Raw genomic sequence first — 6,008 nt, 5'->3', positions numbered from 1 at the left:
AAATTAGATAATATAATCTAACTCAATCTTATACCCTTTATAACTCTAAAATCTAAAGCCATTCATTCAGAAACTTAATTTAGTGTATATCTCCTAATCTCTTACTTTCATCCAAACTCACCCTCACCCTCAAGAGTAGAGTTCCTTGATTCAATATCGGTAAGTTAGAATGACAAAAAAAAAAAACTACAATTTATCTTAGTTAAGATTCATTAATTGTTATATTAAATAAAATAACTTCAAACTGTTTTTGGCTAATTTTTTTTATTGGCAAACAATTTCGATGCAAATATGCAATATTAAACCTAATATCAATACATCAATATACCGCCCTAAATCGGCAACAACAATACCAAATTTATCAAGTTATCACTTTATCGGACAACCAGATAAAAGCATACATTATTAACTCGGCACGTATGAATAAAACAAATGTTGTTTAAAGGCGAACAACTAGTTAATAACTGCAACTAAAAAATAAAATGAATTTGGAGCAACACTGTACTGATAAGTGATATGTGATCCGGATCTACAAGCCAAACTAATGAATGTTGATTGAGAGATAGTGGAGATCGCATAACGCGTTATATAGAGCTGCAGCACCTAGCTCGGTTATACCACTGCAGCCAGATGGGTTCCTGTACCACACAAAAATGAGATGGAGAGGTAACATAAAAAATAAATCTAACAAATTGAAGAGTACAAGTTAGAAAGAGGATGCTATGTAGAGCTCCCTTCAATCCAAATAAGGATCTGAGGAAAGGTAATGAAGCTCCCAGGATATGGAATCCGCAGAACTACCACTGCATAATGGGGTATATATGGGTAGTACTGTGGGATCCATAGCTTAGCAGCTCAATCCACCCACCAAGACCCTCTGTTGGACTTCAAGGAGCTCCACTCATCACCATCTTCCACATCCAAACCCTACTAAAACCAAACAAAACAAAACCCTTACTTAGATTGTTATAAATAAATAAAGAACAAACTAGCTTGCAGCAAGAGTTTCAAAAGCAAGAACAAGGGCACTTCAAAAGTTAAACCTTGACTATCATAATTAAAACTGTGATTAGATTATAAGGAGGAGCCATATATATATATTAGCTTATAGATCTAGTAGCACTCATGCATCTCATCTCATCCTAGCTCAAGTATATATTCGAAACCGATCCTACTGTAAATGGAAAGTAAGAACTACTCCGAAAGTCCGATCCGATCCAACTCAACTCAAGTGCTTAACTAACCCAAGAGGAGATGATAGGGGCACCTAGAAACCCTATCTTTTTACGAGTAGTGAGGCATATACCAACCTTGTTGATATGGTTATATAGAGAAGTTGGAAAGGAACCCGTGCAAATTTCACCACCAAGACCCATGACTTTTTATGCCCTTCAAGCCCAACAAACAGCCATAAGAAATGACAGAAAAGGAGGTGGTGGGCCATTGGGATAGGGTGGAGCGGGGTAGGCAGGGCACGGCTAGGTGTTAGTTGTGGTTGGCACATGTACATGTTCTTCTTCTTGGGAATTGCCTTCGGATTCCCTCTCTTATCCCTTTAACCTGCATCACGTGCCCTTCTCCTAACCCTAGCTACCATTACCAACACTTACTATTAGGGGTGCACAGACCCGGCCCGGCCCGAAGGCCCGGCCCGGTCCCGAACACTTTTGGGGCTAATTTGGTGTGATTTCATCGGGTTTAGGGCCGGGTAAGGGTCTCAAAAATAGACCCGGTCATTATTTCGGGTCGGGTCCATTTTTTATTAGACAAAAGGGACGTGTTGACGGTGACCTATGAACGCAGAGCCGTGGAGCCCACACCACCGATGCTGGAGCTTGATGACTTTTTTTTCATCGTAATTTTTTTTTTTCTCTCTCTTCTGTTTTTCTAGTTTACCTTCTTATCTCTCTTGAGTCTTGATCTCAGACGAAGGAAGGAAAGCGCTAGATTTCCGCCACGTAATTGGAGAGACAACAGATATCGTAGGAGGCCCACCTGCACAGTTGAGTTGATTTGCTTACTGTTTGGGTGTAGCAAAAATCTAAAGCTAGATCTCAACCCGTACAAGACATGATATTCTTACCCGCTATCGGAATTTGTACGTGAAAAATTTATTAAAGCACAAAGTGATAAATTAATGGGTAATTTACGTTGATAAATTGATTGGATGCTAAAATTATCTAGACGTTCTGAATTAAAAATTAGTTATATATTTATTCTAAATAAATTTTAATATTAAAAAAATACAAACAAAAAAATATATATAATTTTTTAATAAATATACAAAAATAAATTATCATTAAAAAAAATATGATGTTGATGATGTGTGTCTATAAAATAAATAAAGTTAAATAATTTCATGCATACTTTTTTTGTCCTTTAATTTGTTTCTCTTTTTTTTTAATTATTTTTTAAAAAGTAAAATTTATTTGGTATGTGAAGAAGAAAAAAGAATATACATATTTAATTTCTTGATGATTTTAATTTGGTTTACTTTATTTACATTTTATTTCATCTCTTCTCTTTATCTTGATTTAATCTTAGTGATGTTTTTTCCATTTTTTTTAAAGTACTCTGTCTCAATATTTTACTGTGTTTGTTTGATGTCTCTCATAAATTAAGACATAGACACAAAAGTGAGTAACAGAGACATGGATATATACACAAATACATGATAAAAAATAATTGTGTTTGATAGTTATAATAGGACAATTCACTTAAATAAATTATTTTACCTTTAAAATTATGTAAATATATTGTTTTCAAAACGAAGACGCAAATACATTATTTCACATATCTATAGAAATCGCTACTGACAGTAGCGATTTACACAAACACAAAATCAGCTGCTGCCAGCCGCGGATTACATTGAGTTGTGGCAACATGAAAACCGCTGTTGTCTGCCGCAATTTCTGCATGATTATGGTTGGTCATAAACCGCTATTACCAGTAGCGGTTTATGTGTATTGGGACACGTGTGTAAACCGCTAGAAGCAGCAGTAGTTTACGTTGAATATGAAAACAAATAATAAAACTAATCCTTATCTAAAAAATAATTACAAAACAAATAATTAATGGTATATACTATTTAAATAATATCATAAATAAAAAAATTTAAATAGTAATTTTTTATGATATTATTTAAATAGTATATACCATTAATTATTTGTTTTGTAATTATTTTTTAGATAAAGATTAGTTTTATTATTTGTTTTTATACTCAACGTAAACCGCTGCTGCTTCTAGCGGTTTACACACGTGTCCCAATGCACATAAACCGCTACTAGCCATAATCATGCAGAAACCGCGGCAGGCAACAGCGGTTTCCATGCTGTAGCGATTTCTATAAATATGTGAAACAATGCATTTGCGTCTTCGTTTTGAAAATAATACATTTGCGTAATTTTAAAGATGAAACAATTTATTTAAGTGAATTGTCCGTTATAATAGACAGAACATATAAATTTGTAAAATGTCTATTTTATCTTTCGTAGCATACAAAATAACATCATTATCATCTTTATTATCCTCAAAATTTTCAATCTTTTTTCTCATAACAACTTCCAGATCTAAAATCTTTTTCAAAAAAAATTATAAATAAAATTAATTGCAAAACCATAACATTCATCTACATAATTTCATAACAAAACAAGATTTACAATATATATATTATATTCTGAAAAAATTTAAAAATAAAAATAACTAAGCACAAGAAGATAGAAACAAAAACAATAATAGTATAATGATACTCACATTAACACTAATCAAATTACAGCAAATTCAGTATCAAAATTTAACAGTCAAACTAAACTCAAATAACCAAATCTGTGTTCAAATATTATTATCTAAAAAGAAAAAAAAATTCTTGAGGTAAAGTGTAAAATGGATAGAACAATGGGCACTTGCAGCACCCACATTGACGTCGCAACGGTGAGGAAGGGGCGACGCGGTGAGATTCGTGACAGCGAGAGAAGGAGGCACAGCGAGATGCAGAAGCACAGAGGCAAGAGGCAAAAAAGAGACAACACAATGGTGAAAGTAGAGGTTGAGACGGTGGAATTCCAAGTGAGAGATGCGGTTAGCAATGGCGGCGAGGAGATTGAGGAAAGTCGGAGGCAAGACAGTGGTCATACTTCTAAAAGAGAGAAGAAGCAGAAGAAAAAGAAGAAGCATTTTCTTTTATTCATTTAACAGTTTTTAGAACTTATTTCTTTCTTTCTTCTTTGCAACAAACAAAGAAAAATGTAACCTATGGATTTTTTGAAGATGAGAGAGGGGGGTTGGAAAACACCGGGATGGGTAGAACTAGGCAATTTAGTAGAGATATGAGGGTTTGGAATCGAAAAGAGTTCTGTCGCTTGGAAAACGAATCGTTCTCTATCTTTGTAGATCATCTTCTAGAAGATATATCAAAGAGGGAATTGTACCACTTGTTCAATTGGACGAGACGTATAAATGATATATATATCTCACGAAAACAAAAAAAATGATAATTTGTACGTGTTTGCGTTCATCCGGTATACAACAAAGGGTGGAGTCATGAAGGCTATTACGAAGATGAACAGAACGAGGTTACGAGAGAATGTTGTGTCAATCAGAGAAGCTAGATATCGACATACAAATGAAGTGGCGAGTAGTAAGAGACTTCAGGAGGCGGGTGACATCCATAATGTTGAGAAGATTTAAACTCAATAGGAGGAGAGCACAAGATACCCGAGGAAGAAAGTGAAAGAGATGAGAAAGGATGGAAAAAAAGAAGATCCACATGGCAATGGGTGGACGAAGAAGATGAAAATTCTAGTAGCAAAAGAGAACCTGGACAGGCTACAGAGGAGCCTAATAAGCGAGACGACAAAGGGGAAAGATGGTTAAGTGTTGAAGGAGTGCTTTTAATAAATGAGTTCAACTGTGCATTCTGTTTAGTATATGGTGCTCATACTAGGATGGAGAAACTGACTGCGTGGGAGGAACTGAGCTTTGTAACTGGGTTATGTCAAGATCCGATATGCTATATGGGAGATTTTGTTGAGGTCATACAGATTGAAGAGAGGAAAGGTTAAGACAGGTTAACAGTGTCGGCAGCAAAGTTCAGGTGTGGTGTGATTGACTATCTGATTTTGGGAGGTTGTGGTCTATTCCGGATTCACTGAAAGAACATTTTGAGAATTGGACATGTGTTGCTAATAGGAAAGAGGAGTGTAACAAGTGGCTCATATGTTTTTTTACAGTTATTTGAAATGTGTGGCTAGAAAAAAAACGGGCAGATCTTTAATAACAAGAAATCTAGAGTGGTGTTTCACAGATCCTTGATCAGTTACAGAGAATAGAATAACTTGGATCCCTTTTGTTGTTGATGGTAATGCCGGAGACAACACTAGGGATTGTTCTTAGGCTTTTTCTTTGTTTTTGATGGTTGTGTCTCTGTTTGAGACTTTATCGCTCCACTTTATTGGGTTAAGCTCTTTTGTTCAAAAAAAAAAAAAGACGACAAAAGAAGAAAAAAGAAAGAAAGAAAGAAAGAAAGAAAGAAGGAAGGAAGATATGGAAAGAAGAAGAAGGGGGTTGAGGCACGGAGAAAAAGAGAAGAACCAAATGGCTTGAAAAAATCTAGAATTTTTAAAAAATACTAAGGGTAAATTTGTCTAAAATTTTAGTTTAATTTGTGTCTCAGGATGAAAATTCGTGTCTCATTATTTGAGAAAGACACAAAATACAAGTATTTTATGTATTCTTGTGTGTAATTCTTTTTTTTATGTCTCACAAAACAAACATTGAACATATGTTATCGTGTCTATATTTTTGATGGACATAGACAATATCCAAACAGACTTTTAAAAGTCTACCAACATTAATTTAAAATAGATACGCATAAAATTATTGGCTTTATTTATTCTAAAGACACAAATCATCAACATCAAATTTATTTCAATGAGAATTTATTTATGTATATTTATTAAAATATTATATGTATCATTTTTGTTCATATATTTTTTATTTTTAGCACAAAA

At 34.1% G+C, this 6,008-nt stretch overlaps 1 long non-coding RNA gene across 2 annotated transcripts; it reads right to left on the bottom strand.

The window, feature by feature from the left end:
- On the bottom strand, positions 248–1,417 carry LOC107631763. Of its 2 annotated transcripts, none has more exons than XR_001618623.2 (2): positions 1,311–1,417; positions 248–638 (listed from the first exon to the last, which is right to left on the bottom strand). It is a non-coding gene; the product is annotated as an uncharacterized LOC107631763 (long non-coding RNA). The 2 variants fall into 2 exon arrangements; XR_001618622.2 differs by having other exon boundaries at positions 1,044–1,385.

The sequence above is a fragment of the Arachis ipaensis genome, chromosome B03, assembly GCF_000816755.2.
Source record: "Arachis ipaensis cultivar K30076 chromosome B03, Araip1.1, whole genome shotgun sequence".
Lineage (NCBI taxonomy): Eukaryota > Viridiplantae > Streptophyta > Magnoliopsida > Fabales > Fabaceae > Arachis > Arachis ipaensis.
This window is presented reverse-complemented; position numbering and strand designations above follow the sequence as displayed.